The sequence below is a fragment of the Scylla paramamosain genome, chromosome 6 (assembly GCF_035594125.1).
Source record: "Scylla paramamosain isolate STU-SP2022 chromosome 6, ASM3559412v1, whole genome shotgun sequence".
In the NCBI taxonomy this organism is placed as follows: Eukaryota; Metazoa; Arthropoda; class Malacostraca; order Decapoda; family Portunidae; genus Scylla; species Scylla paramamosain.
In genome coordinates, this window is record NC_087156.1 from 6552520 (window position 1) to 6569839 (window position 17320).

Consider the following 17320-nt stretch of genomic DNA (forward strand, 5'->3'; position numbering starts at 1 on the left):
ATGCATTAAGGCACTGGAAAGAAACAGTAAGAGAATCAGAAAGAAGCTATCTGGTCTACATGTGGCAATTTCTGCATGAAACATACCTATTTCCTCATCCTCAAATTTGTCTAATCTTTTGAAAAGGAAACTGTATCCTCTGCATCATGGTCTGATCACTTCACTAGCTCTTTAATGACTTTGATAGCCTTGTTATAGAATTCAGTGAATTAAAGCTTAATAGTTGGATGCAAATATGATGGATACCTTAGGTGGGGCAGATGCAGTTCATTTACCAGGCAGCATTGTCACTTTAACCTCAATCAGGGAATAGTGACCTGAGAACTATGAGGGTCACCAGGTGACCTTGACCACTGATGTGACAGCATTGAGTGGTTCACTGTTTTCACATGTAGTGGAATCATTTCCATACATAAATCACTGCTGCTGTCCTAAAATTTTATATACCCACAACATTGTATTGTGTTGTTTTACTATATGCAAATATTCAAAGAATATTTTAAATAATCAAAATATGAGCTAATATAGACCTGGTTGGGAATGAAGTAACAATGCTGCTGGGCAGGGAATTCCCATATCTGCCCCACCAAAAGTATCTTCATATTTGTATCAAGTACATACACTTGTTAAAAAAAAAAAAAAAAAAAAAATCTTGGGTAGTCAGAAGTAAAACAGTAATACAAGACTTGAAGTAAATGCAACTCTCACCTTGTTAATTCTATTTTGATGTACTAATAGTATGTTTTTGTAAATGTGATGATTTATTGAACTCCCCTTTTAGAAGTTCTTGTTATGAGTTTCATATATATATATATATATATATATATATATATATATATATATATATATATATATATATATATATATATATATATATATATATATATATATATATATATATATATATATATATATATATATATATATATATATCAATTATTATTATTGTTGTTTAATTATTTATTTACTTTTTCTCAATAAGTAGATTTTTTACTACACTTCAGTGCCTTAAGTTTTTGGCTGGACTCTAACAACCACAATAACAGAGCACAAAGATTTGTGGAATTAAGTAAGTGGAGACACTTATGCTATGAACATCAGAGAACTTCAAAATCTAGTGTTAAAATTAATGAGGTTTACAAACATTCAGGAAATGTTATTTATAGTGTGTCTGTAATAATGCTTATTTTCTCTGGAAAATTCTTTCAGTAGAGTGGCATCAGCAAAGTAGGTCTGTGCCTCTTTGTGTGGAACTTCTGTCTCTTGGTCTTTTTTATCTCTTATTACACCATTAAATATTTTTCAGTGCTGTTATTTGCTTGGAAAAAATGCAATATTTATGGTAAATAAGTTTTGAATTTTTTGTTTTGCACATCCATACTTCCTGGAGCACCTCATACATAACTATCATCATCATCATCTTCATCATCATTAGTTATGCACATTATTGGAGAAATTTTTTGACTCTTTGAAATGGGATGATGCAATAATTAAGATAAATGGAAAATAAATGTAAATAATCTTAGATTCCTGATATTATTCTGATGAGTTAATGTAAACATGAACTATAGGCTGTAGCACATGATTTTGCAATTTTTCTGAAGGCTAGAGAGTAATTCATCATGATGATAACTATGAAAAAAAAAATGATGCTCAAGAATTACACACTAATCTGTGAAATTGGTGTTCACGAATATATTTGTTTTAGGACAAAATTATCATGGAAGGAAATCGAAAGAATAGTGATAGAATGGAGTGTGTTTAATAAACAAAATAGTTTTGTAAATGATATCTATTACTAAATTTGTTGCAGTGATTGGAAACATGCAGTTATATAAATCCCTGGAAGAGTAATTTCAGAATGCTGAAAGGGAGATTGAGTGAATAGTGCTTGACATTACATGCAGACATAAAAAAAATAACATTATGTATTAGGAAAGAGATTTAATGCTGAAGGCATGCTTATGTACATATAGATAAACATATAGATTTAAAAAAAATAATTTATGGCTTACCCTGTACCAAAGGATTTTGGTGTTTAGGGCATCTTGCCATAATGTTATTTACAATAGTATAATGCAAGTGACCTGCACAGAGAAGTAGTTGAAATCATACTAAGTAATCTTAGAAGAGGTTTTGAAAGTCATCAAGAAAAAGGAAGATGAACTTATTTTTAGTGAACCATGGAAGAAAGTAACTGAAATTAAGTTAAACAGAGTAAAGTAAGGAATTTTATGTTTAGTTATGAACTATTGGACAAACTTAAGAGTGTTTTCCATTTACTTCCTATCATAGGTGGATGTTATCACAATAAGTTATTGGGATGATTTATCGCAATAGCATTATTGGGTTATTGGTTATCCAGTAATTACCTTTCCTGCATTATTGATTCATTGTTATTGCCATTACTTTTGGTTCCAAACTAGCAATAATCAACAATTTTAGTTTTTGGAACATGAACATGTTGAAGTTTTAAACTTTCAAATTCAAATGTAGTTATTTTACTTAAAACAATACTTTTTAATTAGTGAAGAGACAGGATAAACAGTGAATTTGAAGCTTCTCTTAAGATTTTTCTAAGCTAAGATAAAGATAAAAATAAAGATTTGGATTTATCTTTTTTTTTTATTTGAATTATCAATATTGTGATTGCTACTATCAGAATTTTTTTCTTTATTGATTTATTGTTTATCAGATGATAAATTTATTACTAGTTACCAATTATCTGTTAACGGTGATAAGGTTATCATTACCGATTCATCAGTTATCATGATAATTTTTTTTTCCTATCACGCCCAGCTATGCTTGCAATTCCAGTGTATACATCCTACATCACATCATTAGTGTCATAAGGAATCTTATGAATATGTATGTAAATGCCATCAGTTTTTTATCCTTTAAGATGTTCCTGTGATGTATGTAGTTCATAAAGAAATCCTTGAGTTATAGTCTTGGCCATTGAAACACACACTAGTGATTGGACATTTGTTTTGGGTTTTGTTAGGATTTAAGTTCAGGTTGTAGTTGTAATGATGGATCATCATGAGTAATAATTTGCATAAAGATTAGTTTTTATTTTTACAGTGAAGCAAATTCGTGACCAAAGTCCAAAGACAAGTGGTCTTCCTCTTCAACACTAGTGATTGGACATTTGTTTTGGGTTTTGTTAGGATTTAAGTTCAGGTTGTAGTTGTAATGATGGATCATCATGAGTAATAATTTGCATAAAGATTAGTTTTTATTTTTACAGTGAAGCAAATTCGTGACCAAAGTCCAAAGACAAGTGGTCTTCCTCTTCCTTGCTGGCCAGATCTTGCAGAGTAAACATTTTTGGTTTGTGCTTTGTACCAAAATGTTTTGACATGATTGTCTGGCATTACATGAGTAAAGTTCCTATTTTTGCCAAATCATGTACTACATACAGTCTATACAAATCATCTATACAAATTTTTGTCATGCTATTCTGGAAATTTTGTTCAACATCCTGCATTATAATAACTTTTTCACCATGACCATGATATGTGAGACTTATTTATCACCTGTGTATGTCAGTAACACTAAAAATATATATTACTTAGAGTTTGTCAAAACTTGACAGTGAATTCATACTTCTGATAAGTTTTAGCCAAGAACAATGCTAAGTTCTTCACAAAACTTTTACATTTACATATATAATGTGAATATTTGTAAAATTTTTTAAGTAAGGTGATTGAAAGCAAATCTTTCTTAATGAAAAGCCTTTTGTTTATTAGAAAAAAATTTAAATGAAAGCAACACAAATGTTGTCTTCATAACGTCAAGTATGATGTTTCAGTTGTTGAAGCACAACATGATAAATATTGTTTTTACTCTTATAAAATTCTTATTAGGTAATTATTATTAATTTTTCATTATATAATTATATTAATTTCTCAGTTTAAACTATTTAAATTATAACAGATAAATCTCTATGTGGTATGATAATACTTAAATGATCAAGTACATGTGCTATGTTGCTTTTCATTGAAAAGTTTAAAGGATGCCATACTCATGGGGCATAGGTGATGGGCAGCTTGTGCCCCCATGCAGAGCCTTTGTATATGGATTAGAATGGTCTGTTCCTTTCTCTGCTGTCTTTAATCTTCTCAGTCATTGCAGTCCAGCAACCATTTAAGAGTGGGAGAATCTATGAGTGGGCAGTCATTCCAGAAAAATCATGACTAGGATTCGAACCTGTGGTCAGACACACTATACCCTAAACTGCCGCACTCCCTACTATTTATAATATCATAAAATAGTTTAAAGTATCCATGCACACATACACATTGAAATACATTATTACTACCACATAAATTAATGCCTCTGTTGTGTGCAGTTGCCATCGATTACCACTGGGCAAAACCTTCAGACAACTGAAAACATTTTGTATAACTAACTGTAAATAACACTTACTCAATTGCCTTGCTAATTCTCATGGTTATTGAAATGCTTATTGCTGTCAGCTGGTGATCAGTCTTCTTTAACAAGCCAAAACCCTTTGGAAGCCATTGGAATCAGATGTTTCTATGCTCTTTTAGTTTTCTTTGAGTATAGCTGACATTACATGTTTTAGACACTCAAAGTACACATGAAACTGAAACATGAGAAGAGGGGTATTTGCATATCAAGAGTATATAGTAGATACATTAGAGCCTTAAAGGGAAGAATTTAATGGATGTATTTTTAAGTTTAACAAAACAAAACCATGAAATACATGTTATCCATTTCATATGCACATATAGACTTTATGTGAGAGATCTTTTTTATTAGGCTCAAAATTTTGTGTTTGATTGGTTTTAGGGTAAAAATGATATCAATTTTAGAGTACTATAAATATTATGTGATATCAAGGAAATAATGGAAATCACTCTGTTTCTGTTTGCTACAATGAGATTTTGGGAAGCAATAGGTACTTGAATAAATCACCTCGTATGCATGTGACAATAATTCTGTATGAGATAAGGCCTATGTATAAGAGAGTCTTTAGTTGCTATGAATTTAGACACCATTCCCTTCAAAATGTTGGACTTGAGCAGCAGTACCAATCTCCCAGTGCTGTTGCTTCTACTGATACATGTTTTGGAAATCTTGTTATCACAGCACATCAAGCACCTTCTGTGATTCATGCTGAAACTTCATGCTGTCAAAGTGGTGCCCCTTCAGCTGCAGCCCTATCTTTAGGAAGAGGATGAAGTTTCAAGGGGTTGAAGATGAATCTTGCTGCTGTGACCATAAAATTCATGTGTTCCTGACAGCCACAGTGTGCCAGATAATTTCCACTCTGCTGTAGCCCAGGGGGATGAATTCACTGAGCAGTCCCACAAATGTCAAAGAAAATTGTAAGCATGTTCTTGGTTGTGCTGCTGACCTGCCTCACCTTCAGTCATGGAGATGCTGGGCTCTTCCAGTGCAGAGAATGTTGTTGGGTGGGGCTGGGGTCATACTCGTAAACCCAGGTCTGGTCTCACGTAATGATCCTTAACATGAAGGTTGAGTCTAGTTTGGTGTTCTCTGTTTGCTGTGGAAATTCAGCGTGAATTGCCAAGGATGGTTAACACGTCAAGAACAAGATTATTAGAGTGAATTAAGTGCATTGCATTGTTGCTCAAGTGGATGATTTTGAAGGGGTTGGTGACCAGACTTGTATCAAGTAACCACTTTCTTGTATATAGACCAAGATTTTTAATTTTTTTTTTAAACACTGTATATCACTTCTTGTACAACAGCACTTTCCATCACATATGTTAACCATCCTCATTGATGATGTACACAAAATTTAGCTATTTAGTTATTTTGCCAAATGCTGCTTTATATTTGTTAAATTTTATTCAGATATTTTCAGGGTGTCATCATGTAACACACTGTTTCCATTAGCATTAAGGCAAGAGAGTTAAGTGGGTGAGCCTGGAATCCAGTACAGGAAGTCATTGTTTATTCTTTTTATTTATTATTATTGTTTATTTATTTATTTGTTTATTTATTTATTTATTTATTTATTTATTTATTTTATTTATTTTTTTTTATTTATTTATTTTTTTTTCTAAAAAGAGGGAAATGACTTTGTAAATAAAGAAGACTGTTTATGCTTCAACCATCTTTCATGTTTGTATTTCAAAGTTCTTTGTGATGATGTCACATTTTCATTTTAAGCTGAAAGTATTTTAGAGTTCTGTGCATAAGTGATGATTTAGTCCCACTAAATTTGTAAATTTTCTTACATGGAAAAGCAACATATTTTTTTACTTTACATTTTTGTATAAGGAATCTGAAAAATATTTTATTTCCTTGTGATGTTTTCTTGGTATTTATTTCTAGACACTGGCTACCTTAGTAGCTTCATAGACTTTTGAATGATCTCACTTATTTCAGTGGATGCTATGAATGTAGCTATGGGAGATGTATGTTGTTATCAAACAATACTTACTATCAGTACCCACAAGGTGCACATGCTATCACTTTATAATGGTTTTAACTATTTTTTTGTGGAGGGGTTATCTTCTGGAGTAAGCCACCATCCAATTTCAGCTTCACTTCTTGTTTACCAGTTAAATGATTGCAAACCAGATGAATGACATATTTCTTTATACCTATTTCTGCCTATCATTTTATATTCTAATTACTGGTGAACATTTTAATGTCTTATAATGGCACATTAGAATTATACTATTTTCTGAATTTTTGTTCTTCACTTATCCATATTATTTACTTGCATCTCTTTATTTTGTTTTATTTATCTTTTTTTCATTTGTCTACATAGATCAGGTCATTCTCTCAGCTAAGTGTGGTAGCCAAGACAAGGCACATGCCCCCATCACACATACACACATGTATCCTCCTAAAGACTAAATTCAAATCCATGAAACTCTAATTGTGTTAGTAAGTGGTTATATGAAGATTGTGTTCTTCAAACACTTCTTGTTGAGCATCTTTTGACAAATGACGGATAAAAATGGATATATTCCCCTCTTCATTTCAAACAAGAAAGTGGTTGATGGCCCTGCAGTCTGTCTCGAAGCTTGGTGCAGAGATGTATTCAAAGACACATTTCAGTATTCAATATGACATTTATCCTACCTTAAAAACCTAATATTCTCCAACTTTCCAGATTGAAATTTGAATGGTCACATCTGACCATGTTCTCACATAATCCTTATGTCTACTCTAAGAATGTAAATGGAACTAAATTCTTAGGCTGGGGATGGGACCAACAGCCTCTGTATAGAGTTAAACATGTCAAGGTAAATACCAGGCTTTACAAAATTATTATGTCAAACACTATGTTCTTGTATCCAGTATAATGCTTATACATGTGGTTTATAATGAAGTGTAAATAATTGTATTCAGATGTCATTGAGTTGTATACAGTCCCAGAGTACAAACTTTTTTGAGGCACAGGATTCATAATGTGGTAATAAACATGAAAGACTGACTTTATTTTTATACCTCAAATTGTTTTAAATTATCATGTTGGTAGCTAGTGACTGAATTTGTTAGGGAACATATAGCAAACAATAATCACCAACACCAACCCAAATTTTGTAATTTGAATGATAAACATCTAGGAATATATTATGTAGTATATCAAGTACATAGCTCAGCTACTACAATAAACGTCCTATTCATGATCTGGTAAGCTTAGTACAGTAGTATAGTACATGTCTGGAATATGTTTTTTGTTTTGTTTCTGAATAGTATACAATGGACTGAAATGGAATGAAGTATTTGAAATTATGCATGAGTGTGGTACATTGGAATTAGAGACTTTGATCTGAACATAATGTGGAATGGTGTGTGTGTATTTGTCAATCAATCTATCTGTCTGTTTATCATCTTACCTTATTGCATTTACCTTACAATCTGCATGATTATAGTCAAACTTGTGTTGTCCTGTCTCCATATCTAATGTTGTTCACTTTAGTTTTGAAGTGATGGATGCTTCTTGTCCTCACTGGCTGTCATGGTGAGGGCATCATCAAATAGGTGGGTGCCACACTTACAGGACCTTTGTCCAGCAGACTTAGGAAAACATCGATACATGGAAATGCTTTTAAGGATGAAATACATAATGAAATTTACAGCCAGTAAATTTAAGAAAATTAAAGAAAAGTCAGGTTTCTGGAGTAAATAAACATTTAGTGGAATACTGCAGGGGTATTGCAGTGAGACATGTTGTGGTGCTCACCCTATTAAGAATATGACTGATAATTTCCATGCTGAATATTTTTCAGTCTTCCCAGCTAAAATCCAAACCTTTACAGTGAGACTGTTGGAATCCAACAGAGAAGTAGCTATAGATGGTGACATGGAAACAGTCATATAACCTCTCTCTACCCATTTGTACCTATACCAGTAATATATATATATATATATATATATATATATATATATATATATATATATATATATATATATATATATATATATATATATATATATATATATATATCCCTCTCTGAACAACTCGGTTTTTTAACATATTTTAACTCATATTTGCTTCAGTTGCTGTACCATAATTCGGTTTTTATTTCAAATACTACTAGACATAGCAAAAGCTGCCATTTCTTATTAATTTATAGTTTCTATGGATACTTCCTTCATTTTTACATATTTAGAGGAGAGACACAGAGGGTAAGACAGTAATTCAATCTTTGAAATAAGTCAAATGTGATCCTGTTGAAGAATCTCAATGTAAACAAACAAGGTTTGGCTCTCAGGAGTAATCCTGAGCCTCCCGTGACTCTCTCTATGACCCACAATGCCATCACTACTGCACAACTGCATTTTCCCAGTAGCTTTTCCCTGCAGCAAAATGGGCAAATGTTATGATCACCAGTTTGGCAGTGAGTGGGTTGTTGTTCTGTGTCACTGTAAGGCTTCTCTCACTTCATTGGTGACAAAGAGAATGCTTGCATTGTCTTAACAATATCTTTTGTTGAGTTCTGTGTCGCTAAGTTCATTCAATACATCGTTTCTGGATAAAAAAAAAAAAAAAATCAAAGCTGGAGATGATATGGAGCAGCCATCTTAGCAGTGGGACTGTTGGTCATTATCTGCCAAGACAGGGTGGACCGGTGTTTGAGAACAGATTAATTTATTTTAGGTCGATTCCTATGGGGAAAACAGTTTCGGTTTTTTTTTTTTTTTTTTAACATTTCGGATTTAAAATGGCATTCAGGAATTAATTAAGTTCGAAAACCAAGGTTCCATTGTGTGTGTATGTGTGTGTGTGTGTGTGTATATATATATATATATATATATATATATATATATATATATATATATATATATATATATATATATATATATATATATATATATATATATATATATATATATAATCATTAGTATTAGTATTATTTTATATATTTTATTTTACTTATTTATTTTATTTTATTTTATTTTATTTATTTATATTTTTTTCTTTTAATACCAGACCCATCAAAAAAAATAAAGTCTACTTGTAATACATATACCATAAAAGAAATAGGAGTATAACAGCCAAGAGGGATGCCATTTTATTTTCTATGGTGCCTTTATATTAGTCTTGTAAAACAGTTCAAGTCCTAGGCAGGAGGAAATATAAAAGCAGGAAGTAAGTTTCAGAATCTGTTGGGAAAATTAATGAGATTGAAGATAATGGTTAATACTTGCATTAGTGAGATGGACAGAGGGTCAGAATAGTATGAAAGTAGAAAGTCTTGTGCAGTGAGGCTGCAGGAGGTGGAGGCATATAGTTAGCAAGTTTGGAAGAACAGTAAGCAGTGAAATAATAGTAGAAAACAGTAAGATGCAATACAGCAGCAGAGTGAGAAAATCAAGACAGGCTGTCACTGGGTAGGAACTGATGAGAGAAAATTTTGGACTCCACCTTAGGAGGCCTGTGTGAGTTGAGCCTCTCCATATGTGGGAGCAGTACATTACATTGTACATGCATGGATAAATCTTCTGTATAAAATAGTTACTCAAGGAAGAGGAAAAATAGAAGTGGAGATAACAAAGAACACCTAACATCATGGAGATGTGAAATTTCCAATTGAGATTTTTAGTGGACATTCCAAGTACATTCAGTATAATAATTTCTTTAGTGAATTATGGTTTTCTATGAATGCTTTGGCTGGGCCTACTCCTCTTCCACCTTCTCTCTTAGTCCATCTAGTGAACAAGACATTTCCACACTTTTCCTCATAGTACATGTGCACTCCACTGTATCTCATATTTTTTGACCTCTTGTCATACTACCTGAGAAATTTTCTTTAACCTGATCTACTTATCATCCCACGGGTATGAGTAAACTGATTACATTATTCACCTTAGCCATTTACATAATAAAGTGAGTATTGAGGATGCCACATCTACCATACCAGCACATCTATCATTTAACTTTCAGACTAGATTTTGTCTTATCATCTTTGTTTTGGAGTCAGATATAGAAAGCTAAATAATGACTTTTTGGGATGGCACTGTTTTGGAGTCGGATATAGAAAGCTAAATAGATGTTTTTTTGGGATGGCACCCAACACTAGGTTTCTGACACAAAAAGACTCTTGCTTTAGTTTTTAATAGAAAATATGTGTACTGTAAGCATCTTCATGTAAAGGCTAAGGTAAACCCGTACTATATGAATAATTTTGAATGATCTCGTCAATAACAGTCATTGAAACTAAGAGATAAAGAATTATTACAAAAAGTATTGTTAAAAAAATTCCATACCTGGAAGTACATAAACAAACTTTAAAGCTTTATATTTCTTATATTTCTGTATTTCAACTTCGTACAATGAACATTATCAAAATTTTCTACACAATCTACATCATTAAGATGAAGAATATGTTTATGAAATATTATTGGTTGAATAGACATGAAAGTTCTCACAATACATTACTTTTAGAAATATATATTACCTAAATTTAGCTCAAATAGTTGCCAAACTATTTGTGTCTCATTTTTTAAGTTTGATGTTCAGTGCTTCCTAATACAAAAACTTATCCTAATTAATATCTAAACAAAAATATGGCATTTTTACATGTACACAGCATTCACTCAGTCCAACGATGTACACATTCAGTGTTGCAACAGACATAGTACAGTCTCATTTCATCTTCAGCTCTCCTAGTCTGTGCCTGGAAGAATACAGCATCTCGGGAGCTGCACCGCGGACATGGGTGGTCGTCTGTGCGAGGCAACGTGGGGTCCTGACGGGCAGTGAAGCATTAGTGTCTCCTCTCCATCAGTTATGCCATTTGTTACAATCATCCTGGCAGGAATCTAATCTCATGAAGCAGTAACAGTGGCAATAGTTATTTAAAGGAAACAAACACAGAAGCTGACACAAGGCAAATACAATATTCCCTCCTGGATTTATTATGTAGTGGACACCTTTTTTATATAAAAGAATAAGTTGTGAGAGTCAGTTCAAAATAATTACCTTATATATTTACATTATGAGAGAGAGAGAGAGAGAGAGAGAGAGAGAGAGAGAGAGAGAGAGAGAGAGAGAGAGAGAGAGAGAGAGAGAGATACAACTTCAAAGGATTGGGATTTTTTTCATAAGTTATGATAAACATCTGGAAATCTGGAAATTTTAGACAGTCTACTCAGAGTTTACAATTCCTCCACTTAACATCATATTATATACACTATTACATAAAAAAACTGTTACATAAGAAAATAAATAAAACCCTCTGGATGGAAGCAAAGCAGTGTGGATATTTTCTTTCAGGTGCTGTCTACAAGTTTGTGTTCAGTTCTGCAAGATTAATTCCCTTTTTTTTCACATGACAGTTACATTCTAGAGATCTCATAAAGATGAAACAGGTTCTAAACTGAAAATGTCAGGTGTGCTGTGGCTGTTTAATGCTGCTAAGGAAAGTAACTTAAATCCCAAAGCTGGACAGCTTATAATTAATTATATTCACTCTATATAATGAATGTTTGATGAAGAAAGTGTACTATGAAAATTTACTATGTTATCAGAAAATAAAATGCACCAATACAATAATAATAATAGTAATAATAATAATAATAATAATAATAATAATAATAATAATAATAATAATAATAATAATAATAATAATAATAAAATAAAACTCAAGAAAAGCATAACTTACTTGTACAACTTCTGGACTGATGTGACGTAACTCATCAATTTCATGCATCAATTTGTTGACATAGATGCAATTGTTATCAGTTGGCATTTTGTAGTCACAATTACGGCAGGCATACAGCAATATTTTGTTCTCCTGGAAATTAAAATGAGATTCGTTGTAGTAATATATGGACATGAACACTCAGTTGTTTATTATTGTCTAAAGGCTCGAATTCAATTTTAGTCTTAAGGAATGTGTGTGTGTGTGTGTGTGTGTGTGTGTGTGTGTGTGTGTGTGTGTGTGTGTGTGTGTGTGTGTGTGTGTGTGTGTGTGTGTGTGTGTGTGTGTGTTTACCTAGTAATTTACAGGGCCTGAGCTACATTCATGTGGTCCCATCTCCATACCTACATGTTTAATTTTTCCTTTAGTTTATGCACACATCACCAAAACCATCTCCTCTTTTAATCCATTCCAAACTTCAATGTGTCTCTGTAGAAAGACTATTCTCTGTGTTGTTTAAACATCTTACTTTCCTTAGCTTGTGTAAGTGTCCCCTGTTACTTTCATGATTGCTTGTATCTTTTAGTAATAGTTTGTCATCATCTATTTCTTCCATTTTATTCATCAACTTGTTGACAGTTATTAAATCTCTCTCTCCTTTGTTTCAGTGTTCGCAGGTCTATTTTTATCTAATCTTTCTTCATAATGTAGTTTCTCAAATTCTGACACCATTTCCATTGCTATTCTTTGCATTCTTTCTAGGTAATTTACATCCTTCTTCTTGTATGGAGACCACACAACTGTTGCATTTTTCAATCTAGGTCTGATTATTGTAGATAATTTTTTTTCACAGTAGTTTTATCCATGAGGTGAAAAACTCTTCATATATTTCTTAGTAATCTGTGTTCCCAAATATTTTATCTATATGCTTCTCCCATTGTAAGTTATCTTGCATTACTACTCCTAGATCTTTTCTTCCTGGACTTTTAATATATTTCTGCACTATATACAGTATTACTTTTCTGATAATTTCCTATTAATTTTCAAATAAACAATTCAAAATGTAATATTGATGTTATGAAACAAGAATTTTCTTTATTATTACATATTCATGTTCCAAGACAATCTTATTTAAAGAAAATATACTACACAGACATGGTAGAAAGTAACCAAAGAAGACATCCACAAGTGCAAAATTGTAATCAGAATATTAAAAAATTCAAATGACAAACATACCTACTTTACAACAGAATACCTATTGGAATGGCAACCTACATATGGTAAAAGAAGGCACAGGAGAAAGAAGGCTAGATTGAGAGATATTTTAAGTCCTACTAGGATGGTCTGGAATAGGCTTTTGTCCTACAATCCTAAAGGTTGATGATGAATCCTGTATCTTGGAAATATACAGCAGCTTTGTTGAGAATTAAATGTAGATAAAAGTAAGACTGAAGTATGTCAAACAATCAGATTAGCATGTGAGCATTTTCACATGTCCTCAAATGGCAAAGTTATTACACCCAAGTCCATAGCAGAGTATATTAGTAGAACACAATTAAGAAATTTCTTACCACAGCATCAAAACATGGATGTAAACCTTTCTAACACAAGATTGCCAAGAATGCTGGCATCCAGTGCCTTAGCAAGATAGCAAAAATGTTCAAATATTTAAGTTTGTAGACAACTAAGATTATAACCACATTAACTATATAAACACAAGTTTTGTTAAGTTTGTAGACAACTAAGATTATAACCACATTAACTATATAAACACAAGTTTTTTACCAAAGTACAAAAATTTGTAAACAAAAATATACAAAAATATTGATGTAGATGTGGATATGAATTTTTGCATGGATGAAACAGCAAAGTGGAGAGGCTGAATGACTAAAATGTGGTATAATCATGGTGTGTGGACACATGATAGATATGAAAGAGGCATTTTTTAAGACAAGGGAGAGAGAGAGAGAGAGAGAGAGAGAGAGAGAGAGAGAGAGAGAGAGAGAGAGAGAGAGAGAGAGAGAGAGAGAGAGAGAGAGCAGACAGACAAGACTGACCATGCAGAGAGACAGCAAAAGCACTAAAAGAGCATGTTCCTGTACGATCATATATATATATATATATATATATATATATATATATATATATATATATATATATATATATATATATATATATATATATATAATCTCTAATAGAACATCAAACACTAAATTTGGACATGTTGATATAAACGACACTTTTTGGTGTTTCATATTGTTTCTATCATAATGGCCTAGAGTTTCATAGCACTGCCAGCAGCATCACCACTGCTTTTTGCCTTTAATATCTGACATAAAATGATTAACCTGTAGAGTATTGTGCTTTGTCAGAGATATGGGTCTTGTCAGGTTGCATTTTTTTCATTTTTTCTTTTTTTATACACCCCATAAAATGAGAAAAATTACAAAATTTAATTATATATATATATATATATATATATATATATATATATATATATATATATATATATATATATATATATATATATATATATATATATTATTCCCATGCTATGAATATAAGTGTGGCTACCATACAATTTTGATTCTTTTATTTTTTCCCCTCTCAGAGCTCACAATATCAGACTAGGGATGCAGAATTTTATTTTTATATTTTCTAAAGCTTTTATTCTCACTTTTACATACACCTTCCACAACCCTATAATGTGTGTCATAAATAAGAACTTCTTTACATTACAAATACCTATAAATAAACAAGAATTGTATCTTCAAGAAAATGGTTGGATGTGCATCTGGCAAGACCCCATGTCTCATGGCCATGGCTACTACACCTGCAGTTCTCAAAGAAAAGAACATACTATGAATTTTACAATTTTCAGTTTTCTTACTCTGAAGTTTCCTATTTCTTGTGCCTTACTGATTATAGATTTGAGAAGTAATTTCAAAGAAGCTAACTTACTATTTTATGTGATGATTTTTGGGGAACACAGCTGCCCAGCCTGTGTAGCCAACTCCACAACATTTATAACCAAAATCTTTATCTCTCTCTCCAGTACTGTAGCTCTCAATTCAATTTTATTGCTTTGATATTATATGCATTTTGACACATACTTCGAAAAAATAAATAAATAATTGCCAAATATGTCTTTAGTTCCTACATAAGTATTCAGTCTATAATAACTCTGAGCCCAAAGGATAGGTATATACCATATTTTCTGCCATATAAGACACATTTTTTTTCTGCTATCTTATACCCCAATGGTTAGGTTTGGGTATGCCTATGGGTTACAGTTATTGGTAATAGAGTAATGCCTAAACACCACTGTTGGACCCAGGAATTAAATGTATATGTTTATACATTATTAGATAATGATTACAAATTGAAATAGTGCTAAAAATTACTAGATAATTATTACGAACCAAAATAAACTAAAACATAAAAGTCGATTGCTGTAACTGAAGCACATCACTCAATGGCCTTACCTTATGTGAATAAAATTTATGGTAAATTTATTATGGTAATGAATAGCTTTATGCTGAAGTCATGGCCACAATTTCTATGAAGAAAGTGGCGTTAGCTGGTTACGCTTACCATGAAACATGGCTGTGTGCGCAACCTGAACATGCACAAAGAGTGCTTTGTTTTACCATTTCAAGTCGACAGCTGCTCAGGGTAGGAGCACTGTAACTCTTCAGTGAATAGTGGAACATCTTGAACACAGAGAAAGGCAGAAAGCAACATAAGGTAGTATCATAGTCATAACTATTCAATGACAGTTATGATCACTAATAAATTGGTATGATATTTTCTGCTCTTCTGTGTTGATTTGAGCTGCAACATGGATCAAAGCCTGATTGAGGGGCAGACTATGAATTTCAGGAAAAAGTGGGGCTTATTTTATTTATTCTAAATATCCCCTGCCAAATTATTATAGGTACATCTTGTATGGCAGGAAATACAACATATGAAAACATTCACTCCTGACTTATCAGAATACTCTTGTTACTATTAGTGACAAGTCTTTTATAAACAAAAAAAAATTGAAGGCCATAATATGGCTCAAAAAAATTAAATTGTATATATATATATATATATATATATATATATATATATATATATATATATATATATATATATATATATATATATATATATATATATATATACTAAACACTTCCCTAAGAGCTATGTACATATGCATACTAAACATTATATGAGTAAAAAAAAAAAGTTTTGTGTAGGTGCACAATGCACATTCTAAAGATATACAGCATGAGATCGTTACTCTTCATGACTCCCACAACAACTGATCTGGCTGCCACCACTCAGCAGACATGTGAATATTCCTTAAACATTAATTTTGAACCTGAGGATAACTTGATTCAGAGTTCAAAGTCTGCAATTTGAGTGTTTGCAAGGAGAAAACTATCTGTACCATCAACTCTATACCAGTACTCACCTTGTCCTCTTTAGGGTACAGCATGTTGTTACACTCCTGGCAGAAACGGATCCCAATGAATCCAGGCCCCTCAGCACCCATTTTACCCTGACTCATGGCTGCAGTAGCTCTGAAAAAGAACACATTATTTCAGTTATGTATGTAATTAAATTTTTTTGAAAGTTGCTCAGGAGAAAAATAAATAAATGAAAATAAATATAAGTAAAAAAATTACTAAACTTGTATCAATAGAAATAAATAGCAAAAGGTAGTACAGTCAAGGCCATCTGATATCCACTGAAGCTCTGGTGATCATCTCTCATTTCTGTGAGAGTCCAGATACAAGCAAAAGTCTCTCACAGCTAATGTACCTTGACTTCTGATCAATTTCTCAATGCCTCCTTGATGCTCCAAGGCAGGGTATCACTTAACTAAGCTACTTTGAAGGAAAGCTATATCTGTATAAGAATTACCAAGTGATATGAAGAAGAAAATGACTGCCAGTTATGCAGTTTTCATACAAGGTGCAAGACAACTAAAATGGACAGCTACCTGATTATAGTTAACCAGATAGTGCAGTCAATAGTTAGCTTAAGAGACCAGACATACTCACGGATAAGGACAACAGAAGGTATATATGTATCATATAGGCCTACTGGCTTGTTATGGTTTCCTTTACAGTTTTCCTCATGTCCCAAATCTTGATATTATTTCAGCTTTCACCCATCTTTTTTTTTTTTTTTCTGTAACCCTTCTCATCAGACAGAGCTTCTCA

At 32.2% G+C, this 17320-nt stretch overlaps 1 protein-coding gene across 1 annotated transcript in view; it reads right to left on the reverse strand.

Moving 5' to 3' along the window:
* Positions 1-16562: 16562 nt before the first annotated feature.
* Positions 16563-17320, reverse strand: part of LOC135101267 (uncharacterized) — a 33366-nt gene continuing 32608 nt past the window's right edge. Inside the window, exon 4 of the mRNA XM_064004968.1 lies at positions 16563-16675. The gene's annotated coding sequence lies outside the window, so the exon portion shown is untranslated. The remainder of the gene's footprint in view (positions 16676-17320) is intronic.